Source organism: Haemaphysalis longicornis, unplaced genomic scaffold (genome assembly GCF_048455015.1).
Source record: "Haemaphysalis longicornis isolate Haplotype H1 unplaced genomic scaffold, Haemaphysalis longicornis Haplotype H1 scaffold_1, whole genome shotgun sequence".
NCBI classification, from domain to species: Eukaryota; Metazoa; Arthropoda; class Arachnida; order Ixodida; family Ixodidae; genus Haemaphysalis; species Haemaphysalis longicornis.
Window position 1 is genome coordinate 396,669,306 of NW_027526203.1, and position 24,623 is coordinate 396,693,928.

The window sequence follows — 24,623 nt, forward strand, 5'->3', positions numbered from 1 at the left end:
GCCACTTTTGTGTCTTACGCTGACGACACCACAGTTTTTGCTACAGGCACATCGCAAAGAGAATTAGAGGTACAAAGCAATAAAATACTGCTTGACTTGGAGACTTGGGGAGGCGCGAACCACCTACGCTTAAATACGAAAAAAAAAAAAACTAAGGTTGTCTTGTATTCGCCTAAAGCAAAACAAGTAGCTCCAAAACAAGTGCACACGTAGGCAGTACGCTGATAGAGATGGTCTATTCCGTAAAAATTCTTGGAGTGATTTTTTCAAAACATTTAACGTGAACGAGCACATTCAGTATGTGCAATCAAAAGCGTCATCTGCTGTTGGAATTATTGCTCGAATGAGGCATATTTGTCCTGTAAAAGTGAAGATTTTATTGTATAGCTCCTTAGTATTCGCTTTGTTTTCTTGCTGCAGCATTGTGTGGTGCAAGATGGACGTGCAAAATTTACCAAAGCTGAATCTATTACAAAAAAAAAAAAAAAAGCGGTGCGCTACATAGCTAACGTTCACTTCCTTCATCCCACTGAAAACCTTTTTTTTTAAGTTTGGAACGCTTTCAGTGTACTCTTTGTATAACTATAGGCTGTTGGTAACCTACAAACGATTTGTACCCTGCAATGAAAACGTCTTAGTCTCGCTAGCTAAACTGCGACAAAATACTCATGTTCGACAAACACGTCACATGGAGAGATTGATAATCCCGACGTCGCACGCTTACTATAATCAACAATCTTTACGGTACATATTGCCTGTTTGGTTAAATAAGCTGGTTAAAGAAAACTTTTGCTCCATATGTAATGCAAACCTTATCATTAGATGATTTTGTGAGCACAAGATGTGAATTTGTACTTTTTCTATGTTTTTGTTGCTGCTGCTGTTTTTTTTTAACTGAAACAATCTAACCTTTTGTGTCATTGCATGAAGTGGTAGTATGCAATATGTTTTTGAAATTGCACGTGTTAACTTAAGCTGTCTCCGCTAAGATGTCAACGAAAAAGGAGTCGGGGCCCCGTCAAGCTGTTCAAACAGATTTTCGTCTGGCCTCCTTCTGTAAAAAAGGAAATAAAGATGGAATGAATGAACGAATGAAACATAAATAAAAGAAACGCCCAAAAGAAAGAAAATTGTTTTGAAAATAAAGACGAGCAAAGAAACGCCGCTAGTTCTTATTCAACTAACCAAGGAAGTCACCGATCATCTCAACCACTGGACAACCAAACTAGTCCTGGACCTGGCCGCAAAGAGCGCGACAATTTAACTTATTAAGCCATCCTAAAGACTCATCACTAGCATTACCAACTGGGTACTAAGACAAACAACTTCACTAGAGCCTTTCGTACAAATAGGACGACAAAACGACCAAACGACGCCATATATCACCCACCTTAGTGCATAGAATAAGTTCATACACCAACCGAGATGACACCCAGGGCTCGGTAAGTTCCCCCCTCCCTCTGCACGCTTAAAAAATCGCCACAAGTGGGCTTCACCCCAAAAGAAATAAAACGACCAATCCGCGTGAGCAAATGCGCAAATCTGGCGAATTACGAGACCGAGCGTGCGATTAGATTAAAAAGCAGCATCTGCACTGGGACAACAGCGCAAGGTGTGCGTTTGTGTTGTTGCCCCAGAGCGCATGATAGTCTTTCTCGGGATACTTACACGCGAAAATTTTGTTCTCTCTGTATGTCTGTCCCTCGATTCAGCCGCCCGGTCAAAAGTTAAAATAACTACTGAACGAGACGTTCATATAGGCGAAACATTTCCAAACTGCTCAATCCAATTGCAATACTGTCACGAAGCAAAAGACGACGCAGTTGTCTTCGAGGAAAACAAGTTTATTAGAGCGAACTTGTGCTCCCCTAACAACTCAAAGAATACGCAGGCGGCGAAGCAGCAGTCAACAAAGTGACGTGCGCATGCGAGCGTCGGTGAGTCGAATACCGCGGCGTCTGCTCTGCAGGCTTTTTATCTGTCGGCGCGCGTGGTACTCGAACCGTCGGTTTACATCCAGAACATGGTAGATCAAAGAAAATTATTCTAGGCTAGTGACGTTAGGGCTAAACAGTCTCTTTATCTTAATGAGATAGTCCATGCGGCATAAAAATAAAGAATGGAACACGCGCTTCGCTTGGGACATAGATAAGAGAGGCGCGCGCGGCCGGGAAGTAAAAACAAACAATAAATAAACTCATACATGGTTCGCGGCAATATTTATACTTGCCAACATTGTTGAGCAAAAAAAACATTACAGGCATATTTCAGGCAATACATCAATGCATAAGCGGTATTTCCAATGTTCTTTTAATCAAATATACATGGATGCTTGATTTTTGCCATAGAAAACCAAAAAATGCGCCTTGAAAAAAAAAATACTGGTTTGATCCTAAAATACAAAAAGTGCTTGCGGTGCCCTGTTGGGGTGGCATTCCAAGAAGTCCAACAGTAACAAAAAGTTCCCCTATTAGCGCGTGAACAGCGGAATGCGGCAAAGTCAAATTTACTAGGACGAACCTCCACTGTGTTTTCCAGGATGCCTTGGCGGGCTGGCTGGTGCACGGGGCATCTTCAAGGGGTTAACTGCGCGCGTAGACGAGGACACACAAGGAAGAGCGCTATGACCCCTTCAAGACTCCACTGTGTTTATCAGGGGAGGGAGAGCATGAGAGGTGGACGGGAAAGCGAAGAGAGGCAGCTCGCTAGGCTGCGGCGTTCGCCGCTTCCGGTTGCATGGAAGTTGGGTCGACGAAAACTGCGGGGCGCGTGGATTCTCGGCGGCCGCCGCGAGAACTTCGCCGTCGAATATCGCTGCATGGAGGTTGGCCTTAATTCGGCAGATTTACACATTTGGCTACGCTGATTGTCACTTGGGGCGTTGTGGTGAAGCCCACCTAGAACGTATTCTTACTGTACTATTCAGTATAGCCCTCCTTCATATTCCCTCACTATTGGAATCCATACCACAACGTATACATGCATTTTATGACGATGACATAAACTCTACGAATTACAGAAACCTCTAGCAGTCCTCATGATGTCCCACAGCGAACATTCGATACTACAATCTTCTTTCTTGCCTGCAGAGGACTCACCTGGGAGCCCTCGACATCAGTCCTTGTCCTAATTCCCGAACACCGTGGTCGACCGGCTCCGTCAACGCCTGACCCACAAATAAACACCTCCTGCCAACGCATACCCGAACTCAGGACTCCAAAAAATGTGCGAGTCCCAATCCACCAAGAACGGTCCTGCGCGACTCTTTTACCTTAAATTTAAACTGTCATAAATCAATTCACTCAGCTCATTCGTCGGATCAACGACAAAAAATTTGGTATGACAGGGTAGAGTACGTGCCGCGTCGTAAACAAGCCGTGCCTCTCACACATCACACAGGGGTAATGTGCTGCCCTCCGTTAGGCGACACAGTTCTAAGGCGGCGATAGGAATCCCTGCGTACACGCCAGCGAGAAACTCCTACAAAGTGAAATCCACAATACTCTATCAGACCTCATAGAGCTCAACGGACGGCACAGCTCTACCGCCTGACCTATCGCACCAGTGGACAGGCGAATACTGCAACTCATAGGGAGACCCCCTATGTCAACAACACGTTTCACCCGATCCCGCCGCCAATACAGTGCAATATCGGGGTACAGCCCATAGCCCCGCCATATAGCTAACGACTTTCAAAAGGGGCCGCAGAGAAGTTCGAGTGCGCCCTCTAACTAGAAGATATTCTGAACGTAGAGTTTCATACTAATAATACAACAGGGAAATCTGGCGCTGCAATCGCGGGCAGTCGTGGGCGCCGCCATTTCACATAGCGACGTTCCTCGCCTACTTGGCTTCTAGCCACAAGGCTTCTTTTTGTCTCGAAGCCAAAATCAACAAAAAAAGGTAACATCTTTTTCTTGTTCATCTTGCATGAAGCTTCTAATTATCCCTGACAAATAAATCTTCTTGGACCTTCAATTTTATAACAAAAAAATTTGATTAATCGTCTACAGTAATATTGTTCTTTTTGAATCCAGAGGAAACTTTCCAGCCTGTTCATGAGCCATTCCAAGGACAAGTGGAACGTGCCTGGCCGGTACATGGCGGAAGGCTCGCTGAAGCGCGGCTCGCCTAAACAGTGGCGCCAGATTTCCCTCTAGTATATATTAGTATAAAACTCTGACTCATGATACCATCGATTCCGCTTGATTCCATATTCCATGCCGTGAAGACGGATGATCACGAAGCTTTTTAGCACACGACATAGAGGTACGTGACATAGAGTTGAAGTTCCAGGGGCGTGCAGGCGGCTCCGGCTCTGCCCGTTGACTGTTGCATGGAGCTATCCGTGTACACCTGCACAAGTCCGGCAGCGTCGTCCTGAAGCAGGGCGGCCACCTCTTGGGGGATGGCCTGGGGTGGAGTGGACATCTTGCTACGGACCCCCGGCAATGTGGTGGCGATGCGTAGAGCCTGCCCCGTGCCTTGGGGGGGGGGGGGGGGGGGGGGGGGGGTGAAGTATAAATTTTCTGTGGTTGCACATGGTCAAACAAAAAGAACAGCACTTTAGAAGTAGCAGGCGTCCATGCCCATTGCTCACGGTACGATCATTCTGTGAATTCAACTGACTTTCCTTTCTGTGTTCGTTCAACCGGCTCCTCACTCCCAATTTTGATTATCTTCATGAACAAATCACACAGGGCTGTAGAGGAAGCAAGTTCAATTCCCAAACACGGTGGCCGTTTTACTGGTGGCGATACAGAATAAAAGCGCTCGCGTGTGCGGGAATGGCACTCGAGTTAAAGATCCCCTGGTGGTCTGCATCAATCCCTAGCCCTCAACTATGTTCAGCTTTTCCAAGTGTATCTTCGTTGCGGGAAATCCAAATTTAAATTCCCTTAGGGAGCTTCAAGTTACTACCTCCAGACGAAGTTACTACCTCCAGACGAATAACTACCTCCAGACGAATAATCAGACCTCATAGAGCTCAACGGACGGCACAGCTCTACCGCCTGACCTATCGCACCAGTGGACAGGCGAATACTGCAACTCATAGGGAGACCCCCTATGTCAACAACACGTTTCACCCGATCCCGCCGCCAATACAGTGCAATATCGGGGTACAGCCCATACCCCGCCATATAGCTAACGACTTTCAAAAGGGGCCGCAGAGAAGTTCGAGTGCGCCCTCTAACTAGAAGATATTCTGAACGTAGAGTTTCATACTAATAATACAACAGGGAAATCTGGCGCTGCAATCGCGGGCAGTCGTGGGCGCCGCCATTTCACATAGCGACGTTCCTCGCCTACTTGGCTTCTAGCCACAAGGCTTCTTTTTTGTCTCGAAGCCAAAATCAACAAAAAAAGGTAACATCTTTTTCTTGTTCATCTTGCATGAAGCTTCTAAATTATCCCTGACAAATAAATCTTCTTGGACCTTCAATTTTATAACAAAAAAATTTGATTAATCGTCTACAGTAATATTGTTCTTTTTGAATCCAGAGGAAACTTTCCAGCCTGTTCATGAGCCATTCCAAGGACAAGTGGAACGTGCCTGGCCGGTACATGGCGGAAGGCTCGCTGAAGCGCGGCTCGCCTAAACAGTGGCGCCAGATTTCCCTCTAGTATATATTAGTATAAAACTCTGACTCATGATACCATCGATTCCGCTTGATTCCATATTCCATGCCGTGAAGACGGATGATCACGAAGCTTTTTAGCACACGACATAGAGGTACGTGACATAGAGTTGAAGTTCCAGGGGCGTGCAGGCGGCTCCGGCTCTGCCCGTTGACTGTTGCATGGAGCTATCCGTGTACACCTGCACAAGTCCGGCAGCGTCGTCCTGAAGCAGGGCGGCCACCTCTTGGGGATGGCCTGGGGTGGAGTGGACATCTTGCTACGGACCCCCGGCAATGTGGTGGCGATGCGTAGAGCCTGCCCGTGCCTTGGGGGGGGGGGGGGGGGGGGGGGGGGGGTGAAGTATAAATTTTCTGTGGTTGCACATGGTCAAACAAAAAGAACAGCACTTTAGAAGTAGCAGGCGTCCATGCCCATTGCTCACGTACGATCATTCTGTGAATTCAACTGACTTTCCTTTCTGTGTTCGTTCAACCGGCTCCTCACTCCCAATTTTGATTATCTTCATGAACAAATCACACAGGGCTGTAGAGGAAGCAAGTTCAATCCCAAACACGGTGGCCGTTTTACTGGTGGCGATACAGAATAAAAGCGCTCGCGTGTGCGGGAATGGCACTCGAGTTAAAGATCCCCTGGTGGTCTGCATCAATCCCTAGCCCTCAACTATGTTCAGCTTTCCAAGTGTATCTTCGTTGCGGGAAATCCAAATTTAAATTCCCTTAGGGAGCTTCAAGTTACTACCTCCAGACGAATAACAAGCCGAAAAATAGGGACCAGACAAAACTCTGCCAGTGGCGTGTCTCGCCTGTTCTTTCTTTTTTAGACTTCGTGTCTGCAGTGTCAGGCTGCCCTACGCAGAGTCGAACTGATAAATGCGATTTGAACATAAACTGGGTGGAGCACCCGCCACTTCCGCAACCTTTTTGACGTCCGCGCCGAGTTGGGAAAAGTGCGGCAGGGGAATGACTTGTTTAGCGAATTTCTTGAAACACCAGACGATGTTTTTTTCTTGATATGGCAAACGAGTAACCAGTTTCATTGCGCTGAATAACCTAAAAGTACACTGAGCCGCACTTTCAGAATAAGCGTGTTTTTGTACCTCGCACACGTTTGGTTCCGCCAGGAGACCGAGGACAGCATGGGCGTTACTCAACATGCACTAGGCAAAGAAAAAGTGACATTTGAAAATGCGGGATTTCGTAGCGCAGATGAAGTTTTGTATTTGTAAGCATTCTCTGCCGACTATCCCACAGCACCAACCGTGCAACCTCTTGCATCTGCAAAAAAAAAAAAAAAAAAGCTTAATTGGCGAAGTTAACACACATTCGTCATAATCTTGTACACAATGGAGATGGATATTACTGCTGCGACTCTTTGCCTGCCATACTACACCGGACCACTTGGGCTCATTATAGACACCCCGTGTCGTGTTGGACTCTGTGCAATACCTCCGTTCCGACACTCTGGCCCTTATCGCTTAGTACAGTCAAACCTGATTATAGCGAATTGTAATATGCACCGCGATTAGTTCGGTATATCCAATAGTTCAATATAGCCTAACCCGTCTATAACGAGTTTTTTTTTTTTTTTGTGGTTGCGAGATCGCAATACGCGGGGCGCCCCTGCCGTTCCCACGTAGAGAAACAAATGCATAAATTATGTCATTACCTTACACAAAACAATCAATTTATTGCATGCAATAAAGCTACTTTCCACCTTGACTATTTCACAAAAGAGCGGTGATTTTAGTTTTCACTTTCGTTTTGGAGGAGACGTCGTTTGCGCCAGTTCAAGTTTGTGTTCTCCAATATCGAAGCAATATTGGCAGAGCACAGTCTAGCGGCCCTGTGCGCACCTTGCTCATGTGCTAAGAGTTACAAAAATTAAAGTAAGCTCACACCAATGCATGGCATCTCACTTCTAGTACGCCAATGTGCTAAAACCTGTGGCCTCTGCAGTGTTCACGTAAACAATCCCAGCTCCTTGTCGTCCGCCCTCACACCAAACCAAGGAATACATTCAAATACTCCTTGATGGCCAGGCCATCACTCCAAGCCCCATCATCAAGATCCTGGGCCTACATCTCGAGGCTAACACCAAGAGTGACGTCTCCTTGCAGCGCCTCAAAACAGAATTAATAAAATCATGCACATGATCAGGCGAGTTGCCACCAAGAAGCGAGGCCTCAAAGAATCCGGTACCTTTCGATTATTTGAAGCTTTTGTCCTCTCGAGAGTTACTTGTCCTCTCGAGAGAGAAGGAAGACATAGAGATGCTTCATATAATGATTAGAAAGGCGGTCGAGCAGGCCATTGGTCTTCTCATGAGTGCGTCCACACAGAGGCTGCTTAGCACGGGGCTCCACAACACGGTGGAAGAGCTGATAGAAGGCCATCTTTCTAACCAGAAGGTCCGACTCAGAACTGCGATGGGTAACCGCATGCTTCACGAGATTGGCTGGGCAGCCCAGAATGTCACTCCGCTTGACGTACTCCCAGACTCTTGGCGACTAAAACTAAAGATGCTCCCTTTGCTTAGAAATATGAACCCCTCACACGACGAGGGTCACCGAAAAGCACGGGCTGAAGAGCTAAACACCACCCTCGGTGGGGATCATGCAGTTATCTACACAGACGCGTCCAAACATCGAGGGCAGCAATACGCCATCATCGTAGCTACCTCCAGAACCAACCTTCTTGCGTGTACCTCGCTTAGGACCCAAGAAAATACGGCAGCAGAAGAGGCAGCCATCACCTTGGCTCTCGCTCAACCAGGGGTTCGGAGGGTAGTCATCGATTCTCAGCAAGCCTACTGGAATTACTAGTAGGGTTGGGTGTCCTAACCTGCACTGCGCGTACTAAAAAACCACTCCCAAACGGTTCCATTCAGCTCATCTGGACACCCCCTCACGCTTCAATGGAGGGCAACAAGTACGCCCACCCATGCAACAAGCCTGCGCTTTTACCTCCCGTGCTATGGAGCTGCACGAGGACAGTCACCCGCTTGTCACGTTCAGGGAGATCACCCAGCATTATCGCCTTCTAAGACAGACCGTACCTTCGCCTTACCCTGACCTTTCAAAAAACAACAAACTACCCTACGGCTCATACAATCCGGGCTCCTTCGACAACAGGCTACGCGTCTTCACTTAATGTATCCGAATCGCTACGACGCTGAATGTAAATTTTGCTCAGAAGTAGGAACACTCCGCCCCGTAATCGGGCTGTGCGACTTTAGCACTGAGCACCCTCCTCTCTTTCCGTCAACTACCCAACAAGAGCAATGGGAGATGCTGCTGTCCAGGCCCTCTCCACCTACCCTGCTTCAGCGGGTGGACAGAACACAGGCCGCGCGGACTGCATATGGGCCGCACAGAAGCAGGAATCACTCCCCAGGGCTGCACTCTGGGCCGTTCAGAAATCTGAACAGAAGTATTACTTCCTCCTCCTCCTTCTCCGCCGCAAATCTCGTCGCCTCCGTCCGCGGTGCAGAGACGGAGAAGACAGATCGTTTAACACCGGGTTGGAGATTACTTTATTTTATGAAAAAAGTTTCCACTCTTGTGCTACACCAATACAACTCAACCAAACACCGTTCTTGCTTCATGCATTGATTTAACCTTAACAAGAATATCTCTTTGAAGTAATAAATGGTGTGGTTAAGTGCATTTCACTTCTCTCTGGTTTTGCTATTTGTAGAGCGATGTGAGTGAATTTAAGTGACGTCGCATGGGTAATCGTTATGGGTACTGTTTACAGCTTTGCTTTCCAACCACATTCACGGGGTGGATTGGCACGATTTTTTTTGTATAGCCTGTGTTGAGTTTCTCATTGCCCTTCTTTTTTGTTTCGTTTTTCTTTGCATTATTTTCTTCTCCTGAATTTACGTTTGTTGTCATCTTACCACTCAAAACATGTAACGGACACATCCGCTGTCAGAGCTGCTCCTGAACCATGTGTAACACTCGGCATAACGTGTATATTTATGTGTAAATAAAGTTATTGCTTCACACACAAAAAAAAGCTGTCCGTAGCGCAGTAGGTAGAGCGCCACGTACCTCCCGTTGTGGGGAGAAGTTCGTCAGCTCGAATCCTGGCGCCGCCGCGTCAATTGCAGTGTTTCCTGCGACGTCACTTCTGTGACGGATATGACGTGAGTGAGATCTTTGTGTACCCGGGCGTAAAACACTTTCGTGTTAAAAAGTTTCCCGCGGTCGGAACCGAACCTGTTCCTTCGCGTTACCAAGCCGACGTCTATCGGATTTCGCCACTCCGACACGGTGAAAGCAGTATGGATTTGGAGAGGGTAGCATGAACGTGCAAAATTACGCAGAAATATCATGCACCCCTGCGTCTAACGACGACGTGGGTAAACGCGAAGCTTTCTTCGTGCGGCATCCAATGGTGAAGGGTCGTCAAAGTCAAATCCCCTGTGATAAAAATTCCAAACAACGAGCGAGCCAAAGTCAAAGCTCAACTAGTCAAAGACCGAACACGCTGCAAGTCGAAGTCTAAACTCAGACAACGCAGGAATACCTCACGAGAAAGCTTCGGGATGAACCATCGTCATCGGTAGACGGAGGGGAGCATGATTTTTTAGTTACTGTCAGTTCTCCTGTTAACTGGCTGTTGTTTTTACTGCGAAGCAGTATATGTCTCACCCACCCCCACCCCCAAGTTTTCATTCCGGTGAAGCCGATTTACTCGGCGTCGCTCCGGGGTTCCTCCTCGCGACCGCCGACCCCTCTTTTTTGAATCACAATGCACCAACTTGCCCAACAGATTTGCTTAATGATATACTATTTCAATACGAAAATTCCTCCCGCATGCCTTCCTTGGCGTTCTTGACTGCTGGCTTTCCTTAGCTGTGTTTATTCAACGAACACGTTGGAAACACGAAACGTGGAGTCGTCGTTGGTGGATGTTGTTGGTTCCCTGTTTATTACGTGCTGCCTGCATGTGCCTCTGCCGCACCCTTCCCTGCCGCTTCTTTCTTCTCCACCGGACGTGGCGTGGCGGCGGGCCGCCCGGAGTTCAGACCGCCTTGCTGGTACTTGGCCAGTCTCTCGCGGGGTGCCAGGATCTGGAAGTTGCACGTGAGCGTCTCGTCGACGCACATGATGGCACCAGCGTTGTCGAACTTGCCGCAGTAGTTAGTAGCCGAGAAAATGGTCACCAGCTGACGGTCACCGAAGAACTCGTACCCGTCCTCCACCACCTGGTGGGCCCTGCAGACGAGGCCGAGGCCGTGCCTCTCGAGAAACTGGGAAAGCGCGTCGGCACCGAAGGTGAAGGAGACGCCCCGGTCGTTCTTGCCCCAGCCCTTGACGGTCTTGTCCGGGTCCGACCAGAGAAGGTCGCACACGAGCCCTGCGTCGGGAACGTCCGTTGGCCGCGAGATGCGCTGGATCTGCCCCATTGAGTAGAGGGTGGGAGACAGTCCGCCGTGGCAGCAGAAGATCTTGTCTTCGATGATGGCGGCGATGGGAAGGCAGTTGAAGCAGTCTGTGAACGTCTTCCACAGCTTGATGCTGTACCTGCGCTTGCACTCGTCGTAGAAGCCGTAGACGCGGTTGATCGACGCGCATTCGTGGTTTCCCCGCAGCAGGAAGAAGTTGTCCTCGTACTTAACCTTGTAGGCGAACAGCAGGCAGATGGTCTCCAGGGACTGCCTGCCCCGGTCCACGTAGTCCCCCAGGAACAAGTAGTTGGTCTCCTCGGGGAAACCGCCGTGCTCGAAGTGCGCCAGAAGGTCATCGTACTGGCCGTGTATATCCCCGACGATCTTGATTGGGGCCACCAGCTCAAGCAGCATCGGCTGGGCGAGGAACGTGTCGCGCGACTTGAGGCAGAGGTCGTGCACCTCCGCTTCCGTCAGCGGCATTTCCTTCCCTGGGCGGACCTCCAAGAGCCTTGAGATGATGCTCTCTACGTTCAGGCCGCCCTCCGCCATTTTCCGCGCCGACGCCTGAGGGGGAACGCTAGGGCAGGGCAGCGTTCGGCTCCGCGAGGCAAGGGGTGCGAAGGCGGCAGCCCGTGGCGCGTGGATGAAGATGATGCCGATGCCAGCAGTGCTTCTGGCTGGTGCAAGTGATGATGAGATTGGCCAGTGATAAAATCGGTTGATCTCCGGGCGTGATTCTAACAATTCATGGGGGAAAAGCGCTGCCTGATATCTAGTTAAAAGAGGGTATTCGCCGGGTGCATGTGCAGGGGTATACATGCCAGGTGCTGGTGCGAGTAGAATCCGCTTCGTAATCGCTAGGCGCGAGGAGAGAGTGATCGTACCGTGAGCAGTGGGCCGGGACGCCTGGTACTTCCGGTCTGCTGTTCCTTTCGTTTGACCATGTGCAACCACAGAAAACTTATGGTACTTTAATTCTGTGTCACCTCTGTGTCGTGTGCTTTTTTTAAAAGCTTTGTGGTCATCCAGCTTGACGGTGTGAAATGGCTGATGATTTTTTTTCCTCGTTTCAAACATCAACTATTTTGTAACATAGTAGCTTACCGCAGGAAATATTGTCGTTTTATAATCATTGTAATCGCGTAGCCATTACAAACTGCCATTAGCTGTCCGCTTTTGTCCAATGTCCGATAACGATATAGCCTGAACAATAAAAAAAATCGCGCCAATCCACCCCGTGAATGTGGTTGGAAAGCAAAGCTGTAAACAGTACCCATAACGATTACCCGTGCGACGTCACTTAAATTCACTCACATCGCTCTACAAATAGCAAAACCAGAGAGAAGTGAAATGCACTTAACCACTCCATTTATTACTTCAAAGGGATATTCTTGTTAAGGTTAAATCAATGCATGAAGCAAGAACGGTGTTTGGTTGAGTTGTATTGGTGTAGCACAAGAGTGGAAACTTTTTTCATAAAATAAAGTAAGCTCCAACCCGGTGTTAAACGATCTGTCTTCTCCGTCTCTGCGCCGCGGACGGAGGCGACGAGATTTGCGGCGGAGAAGGAGGAGGAGGAAGTAATACTTCTGTTCAAATTTCTGAACGGCCCAGAGTGCAGCCCTGGGGAGTGATTCCTGCTTCTGTGCGGCCCATATGCAGTCCGCGCGGCCTGTGTTCTGTCCACCCGCTGAAGCAGGGTAGGTAGAGAGGGCCTGGACAGCAGCATCTCCCATTGCTCTTGTTGGGTAGTCCACCATCAGCAAACTGGAAACAAAGGTATCGGCAGCCACCAGACTCATCCGAAGGGTGTCCACCCGATACGCAGGCATGAGGAAAGCAAGCCTCCTCCGCCTTGTCCAATCCTTTGCAATCAGCCATATTGCATACATCGCGGCCTTCCACAATTGGAAATCAGCCGAGCGCCAGAGGCTCGACGCAATCATCCGAAAGACGTACAAGGCAGCACTGGGGCTATATCCACACACTAGCACGGACAAGCTCCTTGAGCTAGGCATACATAACACTATAGATGAAATAGCAGAAGCCCAGCATACAGCGCAGCTTACAAGATTATCGCTAACAAGAACGGGACGCTACATACTGCAACGGCTCGGCTACCAAAATCAAGCACTACAAGACGACAAGGACCATGTATCACTCCCACAAGACCTGCTCCGCAGACTCCACGTATCGCCGATCCCCCGCCACATGCACCCCGAACACAACCAAGAGAGAAGGCTCGCAACAGCGAAGGCACTCACGGCATCGCACGCCAACGACTCGGGAGCATACTACGTAGATGTGGCCAAGTACCCAAATCAGCCGAACACGTATGCGGCAGCTGTTATAGCCGCCAACACCGGCGAACTATACACCGCAGGCAGCGTCAAAGCCAAGAGTGTGCATCACGCCGAGGAAATGGCGATCGCACTGGCACTCACAAGTCCGAAGTGTACCACTGTGATCAGCGACTCGCGGACAGCGATCGTGAACTACGCCACAAATCGTGTCTCCCACAGTGCAGTGAGGGTGTGCGGAGCCCTACCTCCCAAAGAAATGACGGTGACTATTAGGTGGTTCCCGGCGCACGCCGGCCCGTTGGGCACGGGCAGCAACCGCAACGAGGAGGCGGACCGAGCAGCGCACGCGCTCACCGGACGCGGCGCAAGCTCCAGCCCCCAACTTGCAGAGCAAGAGCTCGACGAAGCGTCGCCACTCACCACCTATAGGGACATCCTTGAGTGGTATCGAGCTAACCGCCGGACCTTCCCACCACCGCACCCTCGTCTGACGAGACGAGAAGCGGTCGTGTACAGACAACTACAAACTAATGCGCTAATGACTCCGGTGATAGCCAAACACATTTGTCCAGAAGTGTTCCCAAGCGACGTGTGTGTGTTGTGTAAGAAGGACAGAGCCACAGCATCTCACATTCTGTGGGACTGTAGACTACACCCCCGTGAAGCCAATACAGCCAAAACGCTCCCGCCGCTCCTCGCAAGTGCGACCAGAGACAAGGACTACGAAATACAACATACGGCCGTCCAGCAGGTGTTGGGGGCCCTCGAACGCCAGCGTCCCGAAACTGCTGCCTCCACTGGAGGCAATGCATGAGTAGGAAGCCGACGACGAGTGGCGGCCCGACACGACGGCTAGGCTGCGTCCCAGCTGCCGGACTCAATAAAGATGTTTGCTCTCTCTCTCTGACGGAAAGAGAGGAGGGTGCTCAGGGCTAAAGTCGCACAGCCAGATTACGGGGCGGAGTGTTCCTACTTCTGAGCAAAATTTACATTCAGCGTCGTAGCGATTCGGATACATTAAGTGAAGACGCGTAGCGTGTTGTCGAAGGAGCCCGGATTGTATGAGCCGTAGGGAGGCCTCGCTTCTTGGTGGCAACTCGCCTGATCATGTGCATGATTTTATTAATTCTGTTTTTGAGGCGCTGCAAGGAGACGTCACTCTTGGTGTTAGCCTCGAGATGTAGGCCCAGGATCTTGATGCTGGGGCTTGGAGTGATGGCCTGGCTGGCCATCAAGGAGTATTTGAATGTATTCCTTGGTTTGGCGTGAGGGCGGACGACAAGGAGCTGTGGTTGTTTACGTGAACACTGCAGAGGCCACAGGTTTTAGCACATTGGCGTACTAGAAGTGAGATGCCATGCATTGGTGTGCGCTTACTTTAATTTTTGTAACTCTTAGCACATGAGCAAGGTGCGCACAGGGCCGCTAGACTGGCGTGAGTGGTCGCGTGATGCTTTCACGTGGCATTCAGCGAGAACGCAGGGGGGTAAACCCGTAGATGTGCTTGGTGAGTACACCACCTGTCTTCCCAATCTTCGCGTGGGCTCGTAGCTAAATGGGTAAGACAACGGGCTCTCGCTTTGTTAGTCTATTAGTTCCAGGTTCGATTCCCGGCGGTGCCAGTAAATTCTTTTATTTGTTCCCTGGAGTTTTCTGGTGACACCAATGGTCGCGAAAGAACCCTTGGGGGGTAGAGGTAAAAAGCTTTGCTTTAAAAGGAATGAATGTTTCGGTATCACACCATTCAAAATTAGATTTGTTAGAAAGTATTTCGTGCTAAATGAAATAATTGCTCTTCTCGTTATCTTGTTGACAAACAAATGAGCTATGAAACTCGAAGACATATGGGCAACTAGAGAGACTCCTCGCGCAATGGGTTTCTGGGTCCTTGGCTCAATTACGTTCCTAATATAAAAATACTTCATTTTAAAGCAAAGCTTTTTACCTCTACCCCCAAAGGGTTCTTTCGCGACCGTTGGTGTCACCAGAAAACAAATAAAAGAATTTACTGGCACCGCCGGGAATCGAACCTGGAACAAATAGACTAACAAAGCGAGAGCCCGTTGTCTTACCCATTTAGCTACGAGCCCACGCGAAGACTGGGAAGACAGGTGGTGTACTCACCAAGCACATCTACGGGTTTACCCCCCTGCGTTCTCGCTGAATGCCACGTGAAAGCATCACGCGACCACTCACGCCAGTCTAGCGGCCCTGTGCGCACCTTGCTCATGTGCTAAGAGTTACAAAAATTAAAGTAAGCTCACACCAATGCATGGCATCTCACTTCTAGTACGCCAATGTGCTAAAACCTGTGGCCTCTGCAGTGTTCACGTAAACAATCCCAGCTCCTTGTCGTCCGCCCTCACACCAAACCAAGGAATACATTCAAATACTCCTTGATGGCCAGGCCATCACTCCAAGCCCCATCATCAAGATCCTGGGCCTACATCTCGAGGCTAACACCAAGAGTGACGTCTCCTTGCAGCGCCTCAAAAACAGAATTAATAAAATCATGCACATGATCAGGCGAGTTGCCACCAAGAAGCGAGGCCTCAAAGAATTCGGTACCTTTCGATTGTTTGAAGCTTTTATCTTCTCGAGAGTTACTTACTTCAACCCCCTGTCTTCTTCTCTACAAGGAAGACATAAAGATGCTTCATATAATGATTAGAAAGGCGGTCGAGCAGGCCATTGGTCTTCTCATGAGTGCGTCCACACAGAGGCTGCTTAGCACGGGGCTCCACAACATGGTGGAAGAGCTGATAGAAGGCCATCTTTCTAACCAGAAGGTCCGACTCAGAACTGCGATGGGTAACCGCATGCTTCACGAGATTGGCTGGGCAGCCCAGAATGTCACTCCGCTTGACGTACTCCCAGACTCTTGGCGACTAAAACTAAAGATGCTCCCTTTGCTTAGAAATATGAACCCCTCACACCACGAGGGTCACCGAAAAGCACGGGCTGAAGAGCTAAACACCACCCTCGGTGGGGATCATGCAGTTATCTACATCGAGGGCAGCAACACGCCATCGTCGTAGCTACCTCCAGAACCAACCTTCTTGCGTGTACCTCGCTTAGGACCCAAGGAAATACGGCAGCAGAAGAGGCAGCCATCACCTTGGCTCTCGCTCAACCAGGGGTTCGGAGGGTAGTCATCGATTCTCAGCAAGCCTACTGGAATTACTAGTAGGATTGGGTGTCCTAACCTGCACTGCGCGTGCTAAAAAACCACTCCCCAAACGGTTCCATTCAGCTCATCTCGACACCCCCTCAAGCTTCAATGGAGGGCAACAAATACGCTCACCCAACAAGCAAATGTTTGATAAGTGGTCCCTAATGTGCCAGGAATTAAAAAAGTATCTGGCGTGTTATCCCCGATGGCACAATGCGCACCGTCACGGACGATGTCTTCAATACCTTGCGCAGGTATTTGGTTGAAAAACCTGACCGGACCGAGAGGAACGATATCCACTACTCGGAAAGAAATTATCGCCAAACAGTGTATACAAGCGCTATAAGTAGAAATTAAAAACTTTTTTGGCCGTTGAATACAAGTGCCAGGCCACGACAACAACCTTTCTTTCTCGGATTTAAAATTGCTGGTAGCCCTGAACTCCGGATTGAAAAATTAGATGTTATTTAGATGTGTCCCTACCAACTAGCCAAGCTCACCACTCTGCTGAAAAAAATAGTTGTGTAAGGATTGCTTTTTTGGGTATCTCCAGCGTCCAACAAGCGCTATCGGCTGTTGCGTCTTCCCGAATAATACATTATCTTTCTACGGTCCCCTGAAAAAAGCGTCATTAGGGTTCGGCTGAATATTATAAAAATACAAGGTGTATTTGCCGTAAAGCAAACTATCTTATGCGTACGTGAGCTTCCGTTTGCTTTTTGGTATGACCTTAAACCTGCACAAAACAAAATTACAGAAATAATTCACCTCTATGCGAAGCCTTCTTTGGCTTGGGAGAACCACTCGCTGTTGCCTCTCTTGCATTCACAGATAAGGACTACCGTCTCCTCACGAGAACGAAATGCTGTGTGCGTGTACTGCGAGTGTGGATATGGGGAGTAGTGCGAGTAGTGCTAGTGCGAGCGCTGAGGTCAACTAGTGCGACTAGTGGAGTACGGTTCGCACAAAAGTTTGCTTCCCCGCTACGCCGCTCTTAGTGCTGTGGTGCAACCTTTACAGGTAAAATGGATATTGCTGATAATGTTGGAGATGACTGGCGGTGGGTAAGACGTTACACATTCAGCCTAATACCGCTAAGTGGGTGAAGTAATCGCAGAATGATTCACAATAAAAGCCGGAAAAGGAACTGCGCCCGAAACCGTCATAATACCACTTGCGAACGAAAAATTAAGCCTGTGAGAAAATCTAACCAATATTCTTGCTGAGATGCAAACGGCATCGCCATAAATTAAAGGTGAATGCTTTTTAGAAGTATCTTACCATAACATCATCATCAGCATCAGTCTACTCAGATCCACTGTAGGACGAAGGCCTCTTCCATTTACCTCCAACTGCTCCTGTCCTGCGCTAACAAAAAAAAATGTTCCAAATCATGGCCAAGGACCCCCATTAGAAAGTGGCAATTGAAGAGGCATAAAATTTTTTTTCGTACGGAGCGGCGAACACAGACCTGCGCCGGCATTGGCAGTTCTATTTGGCGCTTATACATCATCGCCAATACTCGTTTACACCTTTGTTTTAAATTCCTGTCCACGGTAACTGTTTTACCGTTCTCTGTGTGTGTGTTTTGGGGGAGGGGGGTTGAAAAGCAACAAGACAAAAGAAAACCGATGTTTACAAGAGTTCGGCACACGCTGAAAATTGCCAGGTGATATAAATTATTTCCTAGCACGTCACTACGGCGCACCTCATTTCCCTGGCGTAGCTCACGTGCGTGAAACCTCCTTTTGAAATTTACAGCCAAATTTGAAGGTTTTATCAGTGCTGGTGCGCTCTAGCCGGGAGTTGTCAGAGAGGGTAGAGAGAAAACGGCGTCAGTGCTCGCCACTGCATTACAGCCGCGGAGAGGGGGAGAGGGCGCGGAGAAGCAGCAAAAAACTTGAGTTGAGGAGGGAGGAGAGTTTGGCGTCGCGACACAGCCGCTCCCGCCGCCAATAACGTGGGCACTGCCGGCCGGCAAGACGCAGAAGTTTCGTGCACTCCTTTGGACTGCGTCCCGGTAAATAATGTTTTGTTTCGTGAATCTACAAAGAAACGAAACTGAAACCGCTTCACTATTTCTGCCATTATGGTTCGGCCCGCTAGTTTTTTTCAGTGCCGGCGTCGATCATGGGTACTATTCGTTGCGAAGCCGATGCCTTACCGACTATGTCACGTTAGGTAGTTTTTCCCTTCAAGATGAATCCTAGATTTTTGAGATGTTTTTTTTTAATTTCTTGTATATTTTCCTCCAGCATATAACTCAGAATCTAAATTTAATGCACTTTGCTTCCCATTGGAATTCGCTTCTGCCATGCATACATACTAACTACGGTAGACACATGAATCAAGTTTCTACTATCTCGCTTTCGCATAGGTTGTCATGACATTAAATTCTCTTATATACACTGTCTTTTTTAATCTAAACTAAAAGCCTTTCTGTTCGCTATGTGAAGCTTGAATGTGTGGATAATATTGCCTTCATCTCCCAGCTTTTTGATACTATTGATTTTGGAATTATGTTTCTTTCTACGTTTCAGCTTACCTGTAATCAGTCTAATCCTTTTTTTTATTTTTCATTGGGTAAGAACGTTGCTTTGTTTATTTTTTGTGCTGTGTGGATGTTTCATCTCTGTTTTAATATGTAGCATTGTGTTTTTTAATAGCTCTATCTTTTTTAACTATGATTAGTGGAGGTCCCAGCTGCAATTTTAAGTTTGAAATCTCCTACTACGTTTTTTGCTGAGTCTCGTATCTTCTAAAACGTTTGGAAATGAAATTAAAGTTAAAAATATGAAGGAAGCTCACACTAATCCCTAAGATATGAAGGTAGCGAAGTTGTACTCAACCTCAACGACCATCAAGAAAATTTAAGTCCACGATTGCAGCCGATTTGCTTCTTATTGTCGGACGCAACGACCTTTACGTCACCATTGTTGCTATTAGTGTGAGCTTCTTTCATTTTTTGGAAGTGATAACCATAGGACATCACCTCGGAGGGGCGTACGCTATGACGTGTCTTTCTCGTTCCGAGCAAGTGTTGCCACGATTACGGCACACGCTGGAGTTTTTTTGGTCAATCTTGGCCAATCTCCCTAAGTGGGCATTCCTGGCTTGCAAACTTGCGCCGGGGACCTTGGCGGTCGCCGTGAGGCACACAAACACGAGCGCTCTGCATTTTCTTGGTTTTTTTTCTAACTTTCGGGTGGTCGCCGCAATCCTGGCCAATCTCCCTAAGTAGGTATGCTTGGCGCACCGTGCGCAGCGTGCGCAGGGGACGCTGGGCGGTCGTCGCGAGGCACGCACACAGAGCATTAGTTACTTTGCTGGTTTTTTTAAATGCCGGGCGGTCGCCGTGAGACTCGCGTTCACGTGCGCGCGCTGGGCAATTTCTTGGTATTTTTAACTTCGAACACGAAAAATTACGATTTGCTAAACAGCTTCGCTGTTAAAGTATTCCAAACGTGTGACATGAAATCTTCACGACACGCGTTGCCACAGGCGCTGCTGTTTTTACTTGTGCGCAATGACGCCCGCGTGCGCATGTGTGAAATAAATCTGAAAATTGAATCGCGATCGAAGTTCAAATAGCCAAAGAAGGAATTCGTCGCTCCAGACCCATTACCACACACACGACACATTCCCACGTAGTGGGAATGTGTCGTGTACTAAACATTTGTAAGGACAGCTGAGCTTATAACCATACTGACATATGGAACACGCTTAAGTTAAGACGGCATCAGGACCGCAAAGCGTTTAAATAGCTGCCAGTGAAGCACCGGCCCAGCGGTAAGTATATTGGTGCAAAAATATGGCTAAAAATATTTTGCGGTTGGTGTCACCAAACCATTTGTTTTTAATGCGAAGCATCTCATGCTCGGGGCTGTGTCCCTCCCTCCCTTGTTGTCGTTGTTGTCCGCCGTTCGCACTCTACTGCGCATGCGCGCCTCTTCAGCCCCGTCAGCGTTTCGCCTGACGTCAGCGCAGTCCACTATAAAAAGAAATAGTTAGGCGGCGCCCGGCTTCGATCCCACGACTCTCTGGCCGCAACGGGAGGTACGTGGCGCCCTTCCCACTGCGCTACAAACCGAGACGGGAGCATGTGCTACGAACGCGCCTTATGTCCTTCACTCATTCAAACTACGTCAAGAAGCTACTGATACAACGAAGGCACGCGAAGCTGAACGTCAACGGAAACGACGAACTGAAAACTTTAGAGGAGGATGTTGAATTTCCCTTGGGAAAGCTGTGGCGGGAAGCGCCATGCGCCTTGTAGCTCAACCAGAGAAGAGGACGAAGAGGGCGGGCAGCGGGGTAGGAGCGTGAGCACGCAATAAAGAAAGACGAGAACCAGGAGGTGTTCGATCAGGTAACGCGGGTGTCGGTCTCTTCGCTGTCTCTACATTTCTCTACATTTCTCTGTCTCTACATGGGGGTTCACACACTACGTTCTCATTCGTGCTCCGATAAATGAAATAACATAACGGCAACGCAATGGAACCTACACGGAACCCCCGTGAAGCTTCGCATCCTCCCCATGTTTCCCCACGGGAAGATGGTGTAATTTTTATTTTGCGTTTGTTGTTCTGCGGTAAATTTTATATTGAGTGTGCGCAAGCGTGGAAAAAGTACGACGCTCTAAGAAGTGTTTTGATCAACACTTTTTTTTTCTTGCCGCAAACGTTCTTGTGCAACCAAACATAAATTTAGTCACGAACCTGCTTTGTCATGTACAATAAACTGGATGTATTGGTGTAAAAAAACATAGAATTAGATTCTCAATCACTTCTTATTATTCCTATACTACGCGCAACCTAGAATTTTGTATTCGCACCCCTCGTAGCTAAGCATGATAAGAAAACACGAGAAGGATGATCTGGTAGTGCACAAGTAAGGGCAGTGGTAAACGTGGTACATGCTAACAGCGTCCGCTAAACGTCTAGCTGAACCGTTAAGAGCATCCTGCAATGACGGACATTTAAATCAAGCCCAGATGTAGCTATGAGTTTAAAAACAACTTCAAGATTAATTCTTAAAGTGCCGCCTTTTCGCGGTAGACATCACCATCATCATCAAAGCCGATATAATATAATATAATATAATATAATATAATATAATATAATATAATATAATATAATATAATATAATATAATATAATATAATATAATATAATATAATATAATATAATACTGCTGAATTTTATACTTTTTCCATGTTGCGTTTGTCGTTGTAGTTATTGTTGTTGTTTTTAAGTGAAAGAACCTCACTTTCGGTGTTATTGCATGAAGTGTTAGTAGGAAATATGTTTTTTGAAATTCCACGTGTCAACCCTAAGCTGTCTCCGCTAAGCTCTCAACGAAAAGGGGGTCGGGGCCCCGTCAAGCTGTTCAAACAGCTTTTTGTCTCGCCTCCTCCTGTAAAAAAAGGAAATAAAGATTGAATGAATTAGTGAATATAATATAATATAATATAATATAATATAATATAATATAATATAATATAATATAATATAATATAATATAATATAATATAATATAATATAATATAATATAATATAATATAATATAATATAAAATGCACCCATACACTCCGTAGAGATGGTTATCCCGCGAAGCTGTGACTTGAGCCGGGGTTTGCCAGGGCGACGTTGACGGTGCACGGCCAGCACCACCCGCCGTTATCCCTTCAGCTGTGATTCACGCAGCAGCTCACCTTGCGCCCGCTGGGTTGCGATAAACCCAGCCAACCTCTCTACCCTTACTTCTAACTCCAACCCGGTTTCTTTCCTGAATGCTTATCGGGTTGCCCCGGAGGAGTTTTTCATGCGTTCACAGGACCGCTGAATTTTCTTCTCGCTCAGCCAAATAAAGCATCGTTTTATATAATATAGTATTATATAATGTATTATTAATTCGGGTGCGAGGAAGGGGGAAATAAGGAACCTGTGCCCCTTCCGAACTGCTGCGTTAAGCCATTTTGTGCACTGACGACTTCATTTGCAGAGACGAAAGTGCTGCGGTAGAGAAGAAGCTAAATGTAGCTATTACAAACGATTATTGCAAGATTCACGGCGGCTCGCTCCAGTTTGCCTCTGGGTTTTGCAAAATAGTTCTATATGACTGCAAAAGGTGGCGCTACGGCTCAAGGCCGAATAGGAAAGACGGGGGAAGAACAGCCGTGTGCACACAGCGGGTACGTTGTCATAGGGGTGCCCTTCCAAGTTATTGCCCCTTCATACCGTACACAAAATGGTTACTAAAGAGACTGGAAGAAAGTCAGCTAGAATTTGATCTAACGCATAGCAGACAAGGCAAAGTGGTTGACCATTGTGTTCGGGGTACGTTATACGCAGACGATGTCGTTCGTTCGGCCAATAACCAGAGCAATCCGCAACTGTTCAGAAATATTTGAGGCGAGGAAGCCACAAACCTTGGTTTAATATTTAGTACAAAAAATCGTAAATAATGGTCTTCGTAAACATTGGGGCAGCGTAATCCCCAGAATGACGAAGTATCGACAGCCAAAGTATGCAAATATTCGCGAGCGTGGATAAAGGAAGGAAGGCGGTCCCTAAATGCTCACGAGGAACCACTTAAAAGGAAACTGTAGCGTAAAGTAAAAAAAAAAAATTGCGCAAATAGAGACTGCGCCAGTCCTTGTGTACCTTCCTTATTGCGTTCGTCTGAACTTGCACAGTTTTTTTTTTTATTTACGTTCAAGATGCACCCACTCGCCCATCAACAAGTGCTTCTAAATTGAAAGGAAACAAAACACGGCTAAAAGTGACCGCTGCGACGGCATAACAAACAAAGTATTTCCAGGAATTTCGAGAGGCGTATTGCTACCGGAATTCGCATTTATGGACGCAGTGCTCTTTTTAAGATTCGATTCGACACCGTATCAGGCCTTGGTGTGGACCAAGGCACGGTAAGCCGTTCAGTTTTACGCGCTCGTGTCAGAACAATGAATGAATAGAGACATATAATCTAGATGGCGTTTGAAGCCCAAGAAGCACCAAGTAAAATGTTTGGAGGAGTTGTCAATAACTCATGATTAACTTAATTCGCAAGTCGAAGTGCTTAGGTACCTCTAAGCGAAAAGTGTGGACACGCACTGGCAGAGAAGTCTAGACGGCTGACTATCAATAATGCGAACAACAATTAAGGATTAAGGACCGGCGAAATTGCCAAAAAGGGGAAAAAACAAGCGGAAACGTAAGACCAGAGCGAGTATAATCGAAAACGTTGTAAGCGATGCGCCTGGCAGTGCAGTGTCATATTAGACCCGAGATTCCTTATGATACGTACACGAAAGTTTTGCTCAAGATCTGCTTTTGTTGCTTGCAGGTCGTTTGAAAAAAAAAAAACTATTTATGTGTTCTGTAGAATGGAGACCGAACCGAGTCGACATATGTTAGAATATGATAGTATTCAGCTAAATGAATGGGAAGGGGGGACGGAATGCTTGCCTTTCCTAATTCAACCTTACTAGTAAATAGCTTTAAAGCCACCAAGGTGACTAAAACAAGACTGACATGGCGGTGCCGGAAAAGCAGAAAGGAGCATATAATGCAGTACAGCTACCACCTCTCAGTAACAAACCAATTTGCCTGAGCATGCTGCTAATCGCAGTGCTAAGACCAGCAGCGTAGCATTTAACGTATAGGCATTTGACGAACCTAGGGTGAATCAAGCCTGCGATACGAAGGGGATGCCAAGAGGAATCAACGAATTAATCAATAAAGGTGAACCGCATTCAGCGTAGTGGTCATTTTATAAACACACGACAAGGCACCCGAAAACTTGTCAAATTTAAAATGGTATGTCCCCCGCATGTTTCATATGGCGCGGTGTTCGTCGGTGCACAGACCGTTAACTTTGAAATTTCTTTCCGACGGAAAAGGTATAACGTTATCTTATGCGGAAGTTTCTAATATCCGCAGAAGGAAATTATTTCTATTGTTTAAAAAATGACCTCAAGGTGCAAACGACGTGTTTAGTAATACTGGCTGAGTGTTTAAAATTCTCACTACTCGTGATAAAGTCTTTAATTAGTTACAATAACCGTGTCGCAAAACCGCACCTCAGCGTCTAGTGGCGCCTCGG

General features: G+C 47.5%; 1 pseudogene; it reads right to left on the bottom strand.

Annotated features, from left to right (window-relative positions):
• Positions 1–10,581: 10,581 nt before the first annotated feature.
• Positions 10,582–11,592, bottom strand: LOC144161080 (serine/threonine-protein phosphatase PP1-beta catalytic subunit pseudogene; annotated as a pseudogene).
• Positions 11,593–24,623: the final 13,031 nt, after the last annotated feature.